The following is a 17,645-nucleotide window of genomic DNA, read 5'->3' as shown; positions in this document are numbered from 1 at the left end:
TATCTCAATGATTAATGAACAATTTTAGATTAAAGGTCTTTTAAAATCTTTGTGGACTAAAGAGATGATAGTAGGTTTCTTTACTGAATACCAATTATTTACTCAACTGTCTAGTCTTGATATTTCAGGGGAAAGGTAATACAATAGAAAAATTAATTGGATTTTCATTCTAATCCTAAAGGGAGCTTGTAGGAAGATACAGTGGCAGAAGTGACACTTGGTCCTTCAGTTGAGTCTCTCAGAACTAGTGTTCTTGTAAAACTTGACAGTTGTTCTTATTGTTTAGAGAGAACTCTTATTATGGAAACAAGACTAGAAAATGACCTCCTTCATAACCATTCAGGAGCTAATGTAGATGAATCAAGGCAAGAGGAAGTTAAGTCTTTTTCCTGAGCTTATAGATCAAATGAATAATGGATTTAGACAGATTGTCTCATTTGGTTTCTTTTAGTAGATAAAATCAATCTTTACCTCTGATGGATGGGATGCTTTCTATTAAACTAAATGAATATAGAGTGTTGCACTTGCAGTTCAGAGTTCACTGATCTGTTATAGGCCAAGTGAACATATCTATGGCCTTAGAGAGTGTTTTATGTATTTGCGTACATTAACATATAAACATGTGGTCTTTTGATTAAGGTGCCAGTGATGTTGTCATCCAGACTTGGTAAAGAGCATCCATGTAGGTGGTGGAGACTGGGTTATACGGAAGCATGGGGATTAGCAAGCATATTTAGGTTGACAGGGTCAGTCCTAATGACAAATAAAAACTGCCAGCCATCTTTGGAATTAAGAGTTTTATTGAGCACCTACCTCCCTACCTTAGCATTCTTATGTGAAGCAGATCCATGATAAGCAAATACTGGAATCTAAATATAATGTGGTTATAGATTTAATTTTTATATTTGTTATTGCCTCTTTTATTACTTTGAGAGAAGAGAAAAATTAAAAAATAATAATAATGGACATATCCCTGGGAGCCAACTTTTGGTTGCTATTAAGTTTTATTGTGTTATAAGCATATATTTTCCCTGAAATATGTGAAGTCTTAGTAATATTAGTTTCAGAGCATTGCTGGACTCAAATATATATTTTTCATACTTATCAGTTGATTCCCATCATGACATTTTAATTATAAAAATTTGAAGGGCGTTTGGAACAACCAGAATTAAATTCAGATCCATTATCAGTGGATGAAGAATTCATGGCAATAATCTTCTGAATCTAAGAATAAAATAGAGAAATAAAGGGAAGGAAAATTTATGTTCATGCTTAGCCATCCCATTGTTAAACCTAGAACTAAATGTTTTTATAATAATGTGATATGTAGCAAAATTATAGAGTGCTATAATTTGATTATGTTAGTTTAAAAAAACTGAATAATTTCAAAATCCTTGGGCCAAACTATATCTTGTTTTTGATGGTTTAAAAAATTATAAAAGCTAAAAAGAAATTGTGTGTGTGTGTGTGTGTGTGTGTGTACTATTAGAATACAGTGCAAATCAAAACCCTATTTGTCTGACCAAGCAGAATAAAAATAGTCATTGATTTAGAAAAGATGAAAAATGAGGGCAGAAAAAAATCTTCTGCAAAAACTTTGAAATGATTGTCAAGCTCTTCAGAAAAATTGAAAAAGTCACATTTTGAAAAGTTTTGATATATCCAGATACCATCTGTCATTTAAAAAATAGTCCACAATGACAATCAAATATAGACATTTATGTGGTAATAGTTTGAGAATAATAATAGTAATTTTAAAAAGAGGGAATATAAAACATCGTTAATAAAAAGAATAGCAAGAAAATCAATTCTAGAAGAATCTGAAATTGCGAAATGATACAGAACCAACATGGGACATTTGGATAATCTTCAGAATGGCTATCAATATAACAGAAATTATGAATTAACTTCGTTTTTTTAAATTGAGGTATAAGTGATATAATTGTAAGATATTTAAGGTGTACATCATGGTGATTCGATATAAATAAACACTAAAAGGATTTCCCCATCTAGTTAATTAACACATTTGTCACCTCACATGTTTCTTTTTCTGTGTGTGTGAGAACAGTTAAGTTCTACCCTCTTAGCTAATTTTAATTATACAATACAGTATTAGCAACTACAGTCACCATGTTTTGCATTAGATCCTCAGCTGTTTTCATCTCATAACTGAAAGTTTGTATTCTTTTACCACCCTCTCTCTATTGGCCCATCCCTGAATCCCTGGCAACCACTTTTCTATTCTTTGCTTCTATGAGTTGGACTTTTAAAAAAATTTCACATGTAAGTGATACCATGCAATATTTTTCTTTCTCTGTTTGTCTTATTTCACTTTGCATAATGCCTTCAAATCTTTTCCATGTTGTTGCAAATGGCAGGACAGCTTTCTTATGGCTGAATAATATTCCACTGTATGTATATGTACCACATTTTCCTTATCCATTTATTCATTGATGAACACTAAGCTTGCTTTCATATTTTGGATATTGTGAGTAATGAAATGAACATGGGAGTACAGATATCTCTTCAATATCCTGTTTTCATTTCCTTTGCGTGTATATCCAGAAGTGGGATTTCTGGATCATATGGTAGTTCAAGTTTTAATATCTGAGGAATCTCTATACTGTTTTCCATAGTGGCTGCATCAGTTTACATTCCTACAACCACTGTACTTTTCTCTACATCCTCACCAATACTATTTCTTGTCTTTTTATTAATAGCCATTCTAATAGGTGTAAAGTGATATCTCACTGTGTTTTTAATCTGTATTTAATCTGTATGATTAGTGATGTTGAGCCCCTTTTCATGTACCTGTTGACCATTTGTATATCTTCTTTGGAAAAATATCTATTCAGTGTCTTTGACTATTTTTTAATCAGATTTTTTTTTTTTTTTGCTATTGAGCTATATGAGGTCTTTATATTTTTATACTAATCCCTTATCAAATATGTGATTTGAAAATATTTCCTCCCATTCTGTAGTTGGCCTTACATTTTGTTGATAGTTTCCTTTGCTGTGCAGAAGCTTTTTTAGTGTGATGTAGTCCCACTTGTTTATTTTTGCTTTTGTTGCTTTTGCTATTGGTGTCAAATGCAAACAATTATTGCCAAGACCAATGTCAAGGAGCTTAACTGCTATGTTTTCTTCTAGGCGTTTTATGGTTTCGGGTCTTACATTCAAGTCAATCCATTTTGAGCTGATTTTAGTGTACGATGCAAGATACGGATCCAGTTTTATTCTTTTGTTTGTGGTTGTCTACTTTCCCCAACATTATTTATTAAAGAGACTATCCTTTCCTTTTTGCATATTCTTGGCTCCTTTGTCATAGGTTAATTGCATGGATTTATTTCTGGGTTCTCTATTCTGTTCCATTGACCTATATGTGTGCTTTTATTTCAATACCATATTGTTTTAATTACTTTAAGTTTGTAATATAGTTTGAAATCAGGAAGTCTGATGCATCTAGCTTTATGCTTCTTAAGATTTCTTTGGCTATCTGGTGTCTTTTTGTGATTCCATACAAATTTTTGGTATCAGGGTAATGCTGGCTTCATAAAATGGCTTCAGGAGTGTTTATTCCTCTTCTGTGTTCTGGAAGAGTTTGAGGATTCATATTAATTTTTCTTTGAGTGTTAGGTAGAATTTGCCAGTGAAGCCATCTGATCTTGGACTTTTCTGGGAGGTTTTTGAATACTGATTTAATCTTTTTGGTAGTAATTGGTCTGTTCAGATTTTTTATTGCTTATTGATTCAGTCTTAGTTTGTATGTTTCTAGAAATTTTTTCATATCTTCTAGATTGTACGGTTCTTTGGCTTATCATTGTTCATAGTAATTCCTTATGATTTTTTTTTTTTGTATTTGTGTGGCATCAGTAGTAATACCTACCGATAAAAAAAAAATAAATTTATAATTTTATTTATTTCTGTCTTCAATCTTTTTTCATTTATTTCTACTCTGTTCTTTGTTATTTTCTTCCTTCTACTAACTTTGGCTTCATAGTTCTTTAGAGTATAAAGTTAGGTTATTTATTTGAGCTCTCTTTTTTTATTGATGTAGGTGTTTATATCACTACAAATTTCCCTCTTGTAATTCTTTTGCTGCATCTCATAAATTTTGAGATGATGTTGTTTCCATTTCCATTTGTCTCAAGATATTTTTTTTACTACTCTTTTGATTGTTTTTGACCCATTGGTTGTTCAGAAACATGTTTAATCCCCACACATTTGTAAAATTTTCAGCTCTTATAATTGATTTCTAGTTTCATACCCTTTTGGTAGGAAAAGATGCTTGATATGATCTTAATATTCTTAAAATTTTAAAACTTATTTTGTGGTCTAACATATGATGGACAGTGTTCTCTGTGTGATTAAGAAAATTGTACATTCTGCTACTGTTGGATGGAATGTTCCATATATGTCTATTAAGTCCATCTGCTCAAAGGTGTAGTTTGTGTCCAATGTTTCTTCATTGATTTTCTGCCTGGATGATCTACCTATTGTTGGAAATGTGATACTAAAGTCCCTGATATTGTATTGCTCTCTGTTTTTCCTTTCAGATCTGTTAATATTTGTTTTATATATTTATGTGCTCCTATGTTGAGTGCATATTTACAATTGTTATAGTCACTTGATGAATTGACCCATTCATCATTATAAAATAACCTTTTTTTTGTCTCTTATTACAATCTTTGACTTAAAATCTATTTTGTCTGATTTGAGTGTAAATACTCCACCTTTTTTTTTTTTTTTGCAGAGGGAGGTTTCCATTTGCATTGAATATCTTTTTTATCTCTCTACTTTCAGGCTACATCTGTCCTTAACACTAAAGTTAATCTATTGTAGTGAGCATATAGTTGGGTTTTATATTTTTATCAGTTCAGCCACCCTATATTTTTTTGATTGGAGAATTTAGTCCATTTTCATTTAAAGTAATTATTGATGGGCGTGGACTTACTATTGCCATTTTTATGAATTATTTTCCGATTGTTTTGTAATTCCTTTGTTCTTTTCTCCCTCTCTTACTTTCTTTGTGACTTGATGATTTCCTGTAGTGGTATGCTTTGATTTCTTTCCCTTCGTCTTTGTGTATCAATCATAGGCTTTTGCTTGGTGATTACCATAGGCTTATATACAGCATATTTAAAACAGTCTATTTTAAGCTGATAATAACTTAACTTTGAACACATATCAGTCTCTCCCACCCCCACGTTTTGTGTATTTGAAGTCACAATTTACATCTTTTTATATTCAGTATTAATTAAGAAGTTATTATAGTTCGAGTTATTTTTAATACTTTTGTCTTTTAACATTTCCTGAGTTCCCCACCACCATTACAACACTAGAGTATTTCGAATTTAATTATATATTTGACTTTACCAGTGAGTTTTATATTTCTCTATTTTCCTGTTACTAATTAGCCTCTTTCCATTTTGGCTTTTCTCTTTAACATTTATTGTAAGGCTGGTCTAGTGGTGATAAATTCCTTCAGCTTTTGTTTGTTTGGAAAACTCTTTATTTCTCATTTAATTCTGAAGGACAACTTTGCCAGGTAGAGTATTCCTTGGTTGGCAGACTTCTTTTTCAGCGCTTTGAATATATTATCTCACTCCCTTCTGGCCTACATTTTCTGATGAAAAATCTGCTGGTAATATTCTGTATACAACAAGTTTCTCTTGATGCATTTAAGATGTTTTCTTCGACTTTAACTTTTTAATTATAATGGGTATCAGTATGGGCTCTTCAGATTTATTTTATTTTGAACTCTTTGGGCCCCCTGGATCTGCATGTCTGTTTTTTTTCCCTTAGGTCAAGGAAGTTTTTACCCATTTTTCTTTAAATAAGCTTTTTGGTTCTTTCTTTCTCCCTTCTTCTGGGACACTTTAATACAAATATTTGTCTGTTTGATGGTGTCCCACAAGTCTCTTAAGCTATCTTCATTCTTCTTCATTTATTATTTTTCACTTTCCATTTTTGCTCCTCTTATTTGGATGAATTCCACTACCCTGTCTTCAAGTTCACTGATCATTTTTTTGTACTTGACATAGTTTGATATTGAACACCTCTATTGAAATTTTCAGTTTAATTATTGTAATCTTCAGCTCTATGATTTCTGTTTGGCACATTCTTAATAGCTCTTTATTGAAATTCTCACTTTGTTCATGTGTTGTTCTCTTGACCTCAGTAAGCATTGTTATGAATACTTTTGAGCTCTTTATCACATAAATCACTTGTCTCTGTTTTGTTAAGGTCTGTTTTTGAAGTTTTATTTTGTTCTTTTGTTTGGAACATATTAATTTGTTTCTTAATGTTCCTTGGCTCTCTGTGTTGATTTCTGCACATTAGATCAAGCAGCTACGTCTTCTAGTCTTAAAGTAGTGGTCTCATTTAAAAAATAAACCTAATCATTCAGCTTGAGCCTAGCTCTTAGTTGTCTCTTAAACCTTTGCCATTGTTCAAGCTGCCTTCTTTGTTTTTAGTGGTTCCCAGAAGTGGAGGGTGTGCAAAGACCTGTCAGTATCCCAAAGGTGAGGATCTCAGTCAGCACCTAAATGCAAGCTGATTGGAAGCCACACTGTCAGGTAGCATCTTTTAAAGAATATAAATAGATCTCTTGCAGGGAATGACTAGGAGATAAATATTTCTGTCTGTTCCCTCTGCACTGAGCCCTGAGGAGATAGCTGGTTAAGAACTGTTTCACTGTTCACTACAGTCCTGTGGGACTGGCAAATGCAAGCCCCACTGACCATCAGGATTGACAATCAGTGGGTGCATCATCTGAGAGGAAACTGCAGAAGCCTGGGTGCCAGCTGTGTCTACCAGCTCCTTCTACGGAGATATTGGTGCTTTAAAGTGGGGTACAGGGAGAATGCAGAGATGGTGCCTGCTGGCTTCCCCATCTCTGGTGAGGATGTCAGTTAGGCCCTAGATAGTGCTAAATTAGAAGCCTGACCCTCAGGTAGCAGCTTTTAAAGTATGTGAATAGATCTCTTTCAGGGAAAGACTGGGAGATGGGCATTTCTGTCTGTTCTGTCTGTGCTGAGCCCTGGGAGGATAGCTGCAGTGAGTCCTTGCAAGCCTGGTGACAGTTTCTTCATTTTCTATAGTCTTGCGGGTCTCATGAATATAAGCTCCATTGGCTTTTAGAGGTAGGTGCTGTAGGGGCCTGTTCTTCAGGCACAAGTCTTAAAAGTTGGAGTGCTAGATGTTGAGTCTGAAACCTTCACTTTTTAGAGAGAAGCTGAGAATTGTGAGTTTTTTTTTCCACCAGAGGTGGTATTTATGGCAAGAGTGTGTCTCAGTATTTCCTACATATTTTGACATAGCTATTTTCTAATTTTCCCAATGTGTAGGAATTGCTTAGCTAGTTTTTTTTTTTTTTTTTATTTTTAAAAGGGAATTTCTCTATGAGTACTGTAGATTTGGTATGCATGTGGGAGGATGTGAATTCATGAGTTTCCTATGTCTCCATCTGGGACTGGAACCCCCAGTTGACTTAATTTTGCATGATGAGTTTTAATAAAAATAATCAGCAAATTGGACTATTTTAGTAGTTTTAAAAGTATTTTTTTTTTAAACTAACAGAATATCAGAATTTTCAAATGTTGGCAATTATAAGTTGAATTTTCCTTTCTCTCAATGGGTCATATTTTTTTGATTTGCTGTATCTCTACTCAGAATCAAGATGTGGAGAGCATTATGATAAAATATATCATGCAAGTGTGATAGTCAAGTTCTAATTGTAAAGTACTTGTATTTGAGCTAGCTAAAGATCATATCAAGGCATTAACTTTTCCCTTTTACAATTTTAAAACAACAGCAAATATGATAAAACTTACCTACCTATCTCTGACAAGAGATACTTTTTTTAAAACATATGTTACCTAGTTGCTTTTTGATATCTAGCTATAGAGAAAGATTATCTCTTTATTGCTTGCTCTGAAATTTGTTAATATTTAAAAGGCACTTTACATAATCTATCTATGAATGGAGATTTAGTTTTAAAAGCGTTAGCTTATTAAATCTTAATTTACTTTTGAACTATACACGGTGAAACTCATCAACAAATACAATACCCTTTAGCTGAAGGTTAAAAAAGGAAGAATATATGATTGCAAAAGCTGTTATATTTAAAATTTTTGCATCACCCTCAATTTCATTATTGACTGATTCTTAGTTTCATTGTTAACAAAGTACATTTGAGTTTTTGTTCCGGAAGTTTGAATTGTGTCATAAAACTGTTACTTTGATTTATTAAAGATTATACCTTTTCTAAAATTCACTATAATTTTAATATACCTCAAGATCAATTTCATACTTCAAGTTTATGTTCTAGTTCTATATATTTAAATGAATATTTGGATAAATATCTAGCTGTGGGCTCTTTATTGCCTTTTAAAAAATGATAATTAGAAAACTGGTAGCCTCATTGGCCACTGGGCATAGATCTGGGAGGATGTGCTGAGGCTGCTGTCCCAGGAAGAAGAAGAAAGAAAAAAATAACAGTTGAGCTCAATGTTATCAGACACATGCTACTTTAACCACTTTCTCATTCTTTTTGTGATGAACTAGATGATGCTCCTTCTTCCTCTTTCCTTCTAAATCCTTCTCGGCTCAACACTGGAAGAGTCCCCTTCCTTCTGAGCACTGACTCCCCACCATTTTACTTGGGGTTTCCTCCTTGTTCAGTTTTGGCTCCAGGAGGAGAAGATCTACTTTTTCTGGATATGCCTCCTACTAGGCCCAAATTTGGGTTCCTCAGAAGCTTCTTGTGTTTTCTTTGAGGACGCATGGTTGTCTTAGCCATTGTAGAGCTCAAGGCTTCTTCCAGCCCCATTTCTCCAAGGAATCCAGTAATCAGCTTCCTGACTCTAATACTCATTCTCATCATTCAAATTAACAATGAACTGAGCTAGGAGATGCTTGTTGAATGAATAAATGAATGGATGAAAGGTACCTTGGAAATGCCTGATTTTAAGAAATCTCTGAGCCCTGTTAGAACTCAATTTTTCCATAAAGTAGAAGTGATCTTCATGGCTGTAGTGTTGCTCTTTTTAGTTACCTCTCTTCAGAATCTATCTGATGTTCTGACATCTCTCTAGCAGTTGCCCTAATGAGGCTCGCTTCCTACCTTTCTTTTGTAAGAGGCAGAGCAGTATCCAGAGGCCCGTATAGAGCTTGAGCTCTGAGGACTTTAACGGGCTCCAGCCGGCTTATAGGAAGTTACGTACACGTAGGGAATATAATTTAAAACTGAAAATGGGTAGGAACAGGGGGCAGGGAGAGGGCACAATACCTCAATCTGGAAATTGGAAGCATCTTCAAGGAACACATTCTATTCTGAGAGATTCCTGCAGATTTCAGGGATTTGGCAGGCCTACCCAGTACTCTGATCCCCAATCTGTAATCAGACCAGCAAACCCTACTCTCAGGCTGTTGTGGTGTTCCAATTTGTTTCAGCATGACAGGACGATTAAAGAAAATGTGACCTGGAAGTATGGGTGGCATCCAGGAGAGATGACAGATGCAAATGTATAAGGGTCAGATTTGCAGTTTAGATTTTGCAGCCATGCTATAATAAGAGCCTTGGGGCTGGGTTAGAATTACCCTACCATCAATGGTAGCAGCCCCTCTAGTCTGGCGATGCAGAGCTTTGTGGAGTGCTCCATTTCCACATCGGCCCTTCCTGGCTTCTCACTGCTCCTGTGGAAGCTCTGGTTGAAACCCAAGGAAAGTAGCTACTTGCTTGATTTTTCTTTCACATGAAACTTGGAAGTCCCGTAGATGCTTATTGGTCTGTGTGCTATTAAGCCTTTAAAATACTTTTCTCATCTTGAGAACATTCGAGAAAAATGCCCCATCTGGGCTTCTTTTCCCTCTCCATCTCAGGGTTCTGTCTCAGTGAGGCTGGGTTAAGGCCCCAGAATCTGCATGTTTATCCTGAGTGCAGTAGACAGTGTGTGGTGCTGGGTGTCCACCCTATGGGGTGTGTTGGCCCGTGGGTTTGCTAATTTCCAGGGGAATTCGACATGGAGAATATCTTTTTTTTTTTTTTTTGTAACTGTGTGTATGCTAAATAGATATATTACTACTGAACTGTGTTGATGTGGGATGAATTATGTACCTCCCAAAAGGTATGTTGAAATCCTAACCCTCAGTACCTCAGAATATGATCTTATTTGGACATAGGGTCTTTATAGAGGTAATCAAGTTCAAATGGGATCATTAGGGTGGGCCCTAATCCTTATATAAAGGGGAAATTTGGACACAAAGATAGACACACACAAAGGGAAGACGATGTGAAGATGTATAGGGAGATGATCATGTGTTTGGAGTGCTGCATCTCTAAGCCAAGGAATGCCTAGAAGAGGCAAGGTAAGGAGCCTCCAATAGAATCTTCAGAGAGAGATGGCCCTACTGACACCTTGACTTCAGACTTATAACCTCCAGAACTATGAGAGAATAAACTTCTGTTGTTTTAAGTACTTAGGGTTTTTTGGTTTTGTTTTTTGTTTTTTGTTTTTTGTTTTTGTACTTTGTATGACAGCTCTAGGAAACTAACACAAATTGTGTTAAAAATAAAAGTGTGTGTATTTTTGAGGCAAAAGAAATAAGGAGCTTCTGATTTAAAGAAGAAAATTTGACTCACCTAGTGAAGGCTTGGCTCATCATTTACTCCTGTATATTTTCTCCTTTGCTCACCCAAGTGGTTCACTGAACTTCTGGCTTTGAAGTTGATTTAGCACTTCAATAGTTTCACACATCTACCTGGCAAATACCTTGTAAAAAAAAAAAAACTTAACGCACAGAAAAGTGTTTTCATCTGGTGTTTTAATAGTTTCCCTTTTTACATTTGTATCTTTGATCCATTTGAGTTCATCCTGGTGTACAGTAGGAGGTGTGGTTCCAATTTGTTTTTGTACAGATGGCTACACAGTTGTTTCAATTCTTTTCTTTGAGCAGCATCTTAAAGAAGTATTTTTAAGACTTCTTTTATAGTTGACCTTCCAAGTTTACTACTTATTAAGAGCTTTAAAGTAGAACGATAGATATGACCTGTTGATTTGCATATTTGGTTATTTTCCCCAATTCTGAAATAAAAAATAAAAAAAAGAAGATTAGTGATTTATTCACAAGCTACGCATTTTGCCTAATCTGTGTTAATGAATATATAGTATGATTAGTCCGGACCATGTATAATCAGTTTATGACATTTCATTCATCCTAGAGATATGAAGCAAAAGTTCATGAGATTCGTTACACTTAGAAAAGACTACTGGTGAGAAGAGGTAATCAGATGAATTACCATTCAATATTAATGGGACAGAAAAATTATTCCCAGGAAAGGAAAAGGGTGTATTAGGCCTTTCTTTTGTTTTTTTTTTCCATCGGTTTAGGTGTCCACCAAACACTTCGAGACTCAGCTGTGAATGCTCTTTCTGCTTTTAACTAACTTGAAAAGTTAGTCCACTTGGAGCTTCGGCTGTTCACTTTTAGGTTCATTATTTCCAGATGTCTTTCTGTAAGTCTCAACGCCTAAATATTCAGTTTCTCTCCTTTGAAGGACACTAATCATATTGGATGTAGGGTCTACCTCGTCCAGTATGACCTTATCTTACTCGATTACATCTGTAAAGATCCTATTTTCAAATAAGATCACATCCACAGATTCTGGTGGATATGAATTGTAAGGATGACAACTATTCAATGAAAAATTTGGCAGTGAACTTTATCATCTAATTTAGTAATGGCTTTAACGATGAGTGACAGCGTCCCTTGAAGCCTAAGACGTAGACTTATACTATGCTGCAGGGCACCTTCACCTTTTTCTGACAGACCCTTGGGAAGGACCTTTGTAGGAAAGCTGTTCACCAACTTGCTCCTCCTCCTATCCTATTTCATTTCTCCTTTCCAGCATGATCTCCTTGCCCCACCTCTTCCCTCACCATCCTCCCCTTCACACAGTGCATTCATTTCATTTTTCTTTTGCTTACATCTTCCTCTCTCCATTTCAGCTCTATGTTCCTTCCCCCGCCCCCCAAAGGGACACCTTAATTTCTTCTTTTCTGAAATTTCAAACTACTTACCTGCTATAATCTTGAGTTGAGTTTATCCTCACAGGATAACTAGTCCTTGGTCAAGAGTGTCTTGTCAGATGTGTACTGCTGAACTAAATAAGTAGACTCTGAAACACAGTAATAGCTCTTAAGCTATATTCTTATTTTACTAATGGTAGATATGTTGCTGGATGAGTTATTTATACTATAGTTGGATTTCTTCTTTTAATCTAGGATTTAGGCCACTCAACCATGTCACCATTTCTCAATTTCTCCTTTTAAATAGAAAGACAAATAGTTTTTGTTGGCTGGGTATCTATTTTTGTCCAGAGAACTTTGTCAAGGGTGAAATATTTCTATAATCTGAGTTTGATTTAACTCACAAGCTTATTTTTTAAAAGTTGTATATATGCAAGATAAATTTATATTAAATAAATTATACTTAATTGCAGTAAGGGTGTCTTTTATTTAAATAAAACCTACTACAATTATTCATGTGAAATGAGCATTTTTCCTTTTTTTTTGACCAAACAAATGTTCTCCTTTTTTATTGAAATCTGAGTCTTCACAAATCGAGACTTCTTAGCATGAGACCTTTTGGGCTGGCTGTAGTTAGCTGCCCTCTGTGAATGACCCTGAAAACGCATGGCTTTTCCAAGGTACATGTGGCTGACTTTCTGGGGTGACTGCACTTGATCTTTTGGCTTAATCAATTCTGTGCCTAGATCCCTGGAATCCATTTTCCCCTAATGGAGGTATATTTAGACCCAATGTGGGCTTAGAGTCTGTGTGCCGTAAGCATGAACATGGCCAGGCTGAAGTTTCAACTTCCTGCTATCCAACAGAGGCTTTTACCTTTGTGATGTAAGACGTTGTTTTCTTTAGGGGGTTGAAGATCAGGGAACTGCACAAGGGAGAGAAAAATCAGTATTGGCCCTAATGAGATCTAAGTAAATAGAGCCATAAAAAACAATGAAAACCTTGAAAGCATTCTCAGTAGTGAGCAGAATTAAAATAATTCCCCTATTTCCCGTACAATTCTCTATGTAACCAATGATTTCTAAAGAAAGCTCAGTAAATAGATTTGAAATTTGTTTTATACAGCCACTCTGTTATTACTTTCACAGGAACCAGAGAGCTCTAATCAATAGGTCTACGCTGTAATCTTTATATTAGGCTACAGTCTAAACTCTTTATTTTTGTACAATTATTATTTCTCTCCCCCCACCCTACTCCCTACCTCTCAAACACTCGCATTAATAATTTTTCTTGCTAGGATGAAAATAAATCCACTGCCTCCAGCAAGTGGTTAAAGCAGATTGGAAAATATTAGTATTAGAGTTGATATAACATAGATATGTCTTCCTTTTCTCTAAATCAAATGCTTTATTTCCCAGAGAAGGCAGTGTGACTGTTCTCTTAAAATGATTCATAGCTGAAAAGATAATAGTCTTTAGATAAATACGCGCCCACTCTACACCCCTGCAGTTGCACAGGGGATGGAGAATTAGAAAAGTCAGCGAGTAGTAATGTCCTTTCATTGCTCGTGGTATTTTAACATTAACAGTAAGGTGCACACAACTTTAGGGTTATTTGTGTTTAATTTTTAAACTCACCTGAGTCATTGCAAGCTGCTCAGTTTCAGTTCTTCTTCTTCAAAAGGGTAAGTGACAGAATTAACTATCCTGGTGGGAACCCCTAGTTCCAGGGAATCTTAGATTTTTCATTGTTGCCTTGGTTACTAAACTCTTCTGCACAGTTTGCTCAACTTTGGGTACTTCCTTAAACACTTTCCCCCTTGTTAGCAAATTGCGTATGTGTCAAATCTAAGTTCTGTTTAAAAAATACTGAGTCAAATTTACCATGATATTGTTTAAAAAACAAATGGACTTGTCTTTTTGGTCTAGGATTTATCACTTAGTCGTACATGGCAGAACCCCTAACATAATAACATGAAAACTTAGAAGTGTGGTTGCTAAATAAAGATGAAATTTAATAACATGGTAGCAGTGCCCTTCTCTAGAGGGAGTTAAAGTTTCTTTGTATAGCATACGTTTATTATGTGACCAATTCATAAACGTGTAATCTAATGAAATCATGGGCAGTTTTATTCTCTGGAGGGTGTTAAAAGTGTTTCTTCACAGAATAGCATGTCGCATAATAACATTTGGTCCTTTTTACCTGGTCAAGATGTTTTCCTAAATTTGCTTAGGGAATCTGAAATGCATATTTGAAAACTAGCGGATAAATGCTAGAAATTTAAAAACTCATTCAAGGCCTCGAGCGGTGGAAGGATATTTTCCAAAGCATGCATTCAACTTGTATCTGGCTGTGTTTTTCTTCTTGTGTCCATAAGGCAGGAATGAGATATAATCAGATTTGGTTTTTCTGTATTGCTGTGCACAATTCAGAGATATAAACTGAAAAAATGTGTTGCTTTTTCTTGAGGAGATCTTGAAATTCTCCAAACTATGACCCAGAACAATGCTGCCTTTATATTGGATCTGTGAGTGGAAGGCTCTACTGAGACTCGTTATGAGAGGTTTTAAATTTAAAAAGTTTACGAAGCTATAGATGTATAATCAAATAGTATCTAATGAATGTGCATCAAAACACATGACTCCCAATCTCATGAAATCGGGTCAGAGAGATCTTAAATATCTTTTCTTTTCTTACCTAACAGATAGCAGACCAGTCTGACAGAATCTTTAGTGTAAAAGTGATTGTCAAAACTAGAAAACGATTATCGTTAGCCTAGTTAACCAGTTTCTGATTTGTCTTGACTATTTTTAATAAACGGAACTTTAAGAATATATCCTAGAAGCCACATTTTTTAAAAAGAGGGATATTCTGGAGATAGATAGTGAAGATGGTTGCACAACATGTGAATGTATTTAGTGCTACTAAACTGTACACTTAAACATGGTTAAAATGATAATTTTAGGTTATGTATGTTTATTTTACCACAATAAAAAAGGAAGTATAATACTTCATATAAGATATATGAAAAGCAAAGAGATATGACATGACAAAAAAAGGAATAAATAAAAAAGATATTAAAGTCAGAGGCCATGTCTCTTATCTAAAATTTTAAATTAGATTTTTAGATAGGAGTAGAAACATATTGCAAGAAGATAAATTGATAAACCAGTGAAGTGGGTGGAATAATAAAATAGAAACAGGTTATACCTAGGGTCCTACAGTATTTTATAATAAAAGTACAAGCAGCTCCATTCATTTAACAGCTATTTAATGAGTTCGATTTGTGTGCTAGGTCCTATATGTGGTAAAATACTAGAGAACAAAAGCCACAAAATCCCTGCCTCAAGGAACTTCCACCAACTATGCTAATTATCACATCAGGAATGTGAGTGCAATTATGTTTTGCCCGTTAAATACGTGAAGTAGAGGTGGAGCTGAGTTTAGTAATTTATGTTACAAATTGTAGCTAACTATGTGTCAGACTCTGTTGTTAACATTTTACCTGATTAATTCAGCTGAGTGCTTTTATTGTCCCCATTTCGTGGATAAGGAAACAGAGGCACAGAGAGGTTAATAATAGAGTAGTTTAATATCAGGGAAACAATCTCAATTCTAGAACACTTTCCTGTGTGAAACTCTTAAAATAGGCTAAAAAAGTGCTTGCACATTTTTAGAGAGGTATACTATTTTATCGTTATTTGACAAAAAAAAAGAAAACCTTTTCCTCCTACTCTCCTGCCATGTGACATAGACATCATCAAGAAGGTCTGTATATTACGATTTAAGAGCATGACCTCTGTCTTTTGACAACTTTGACCTGTAGTAAGCATAAGTAAATATTGGCTATTATTTTTTGGTTTATACTTTGGCTTATACATTGTTGGTTTGAAGTTGTTGACGTAATTAATTTTGAGCCTAACTTTAAGGCCATTATGTTACTATACCATAAAATCAGAGATAACCTGGCATTTTAGAAAGTGGTTTAGTCTAGAAAGTGGTTTTTTAACTACGTCTTAAACATTCAGCATGTATTTTTACTGTGTTATGTGATTTGTCTTTATGCTTTTAGGTCTTTTTTCCCAAATAATCTTGTTGCCACTAATCAAAATGAATTGCGATTTGATTGTTGTGCTTTTGCTTTTGTTTTTACAAGTTGTTACAATTAAGAAAAAAAAAATTCCTGAGTTATATCATCTCTTGCCAAATTTTCTGAGTTAATAGGAACTAGACATTTTGGCTACACTTAAATGCTTTAAGCTATCCTAATCCTACAAGCGTAAAGTATTTATACTTGCAAGTATTTTAATGAAATAGGAAAGAATATAGGGGTAAAAAAGTAGTATCTATTGTAGAAGAAATCCTATTTCAAATATAAGTGTTTTAGGATTAGAATCAGCTATATGTAATAGCAAACCCCAAAAAAGTTGTGGCTTAAACAAGGCAAAGCTTGTTTTTCTCTCACATAAAATAAAATTGGACTTCTTTACCAGAAGTACAGCAGATCTACAGTCAAAACAACCCAAGCTCCTTTTGACTTTCTGTTCTCTAGTTTAGCCTACGGCTTCCACTCTCAAGGTCAACTCCTGGTCCAACGTGGCTACTGGAGCTTCAGCAGTCACAGCTACATTACAGGCCACAGGAAAGTGGAAGCGGGGAAGTCAATAGGGACACACTTTTTCTGAAGCAACTTCTTTTAAGGAGCCTTCCTAGAAGTATTACCCAGCACTTCCTCTTATATCTCCTTGGTCAGAACTTAGACTCTGGGTGCAAGGGACACTGGGAAATATAGTCTTTAATCTATGCACATTGTACTTTAAATGAAATCTGAGTTCTATTAATAATAATGGCTTGAATAGATATTTGGTGGGCAAATAACAGTCTCTGCTATGATAGTAAGCTTCAAATTATAATTTGAGAATTAGATATCCTTTTTAATGAATATTCTGACTTTCTAAATGGTAACATATATCCTAGATAGATCATCATGTAAAACATAAAATCAGAACCCCCAAAACAAAATTTGCACAAAAGCCATATTAAAAAACAAAGCTACTATTAATTGAGTGTTCATTATCAAGCATTATATGAAATATCTTCACAATACCCCTATGAATTAAGTACTATCAATATTTTTAAATTAAGTACTATCATATATTTTTAAAAGTATATGCTGTAGCTCGAGTTACACACACTCATACTTACCTCTGAGGACCATCCTTATACTGAAGGAGAATTTTCTCTATGTGAAGGAATATGGTCCAAACACAAATGGTGAAAAATGTTACATACTTGTCTTCAGAAAGCACCACTACCCTGAGTCGCAGAATCCAGCATCAATGCCAGTTGAGAGCCAACAGCTTCAGTGACCTGAAATTTTTATATCACTTCTGCTTTTGCCCCTATTTGAGATTCAGAGATGATGAATTTGGAGTTCTACTGCTTCCATTGGAAAAAACGAATTCCCTGCAAGTGTTCGTGTGCCTCTGCGTGTGTTTAGAGAATTCCATTAGCAAGGAGAGTGGAGCGAGATGGCAGGGAGAGTGAGTAGGGTTAGTGGGGCCAGAACTGGCATCTCTCAGGGGCTCCAGAATCGCTGCTCTAAGTATGTAA

General features: G+C 34.9%; 1 protein-coding gene across 10 annotated transcripts in view; it reads left to right on the top strand.

The window, feature by feature from the left end:
- The window catches only part of ESR1 (estrogen receptor 1), a 308,851-nt gene that overhangs the window by 187,390 nt on the left and 103,816 nt on the right, over positions 1–17,645 (top strand). The gene's annotated exons all lie outside the window — the stretch shown is intronic.

This window comes from Pteropus medius, unplaced genomic scaffold (genome assembly GCF_902729225.1).
Source record: "Pteropus medius unplaced genomic scaffold, Ma_sr-lr_union100, whole genome shotgun sequence".
NCBI lineage: Eukaryota > Metazoa > Chordata > Mammalia > Chiroptera > Pteropodidae > Pteropus > Pteropus medius.
Note: the sequence above shows the minus strand (reverse complement) of the source record. Positions and strands in the feature narration are given on the sequence as shown.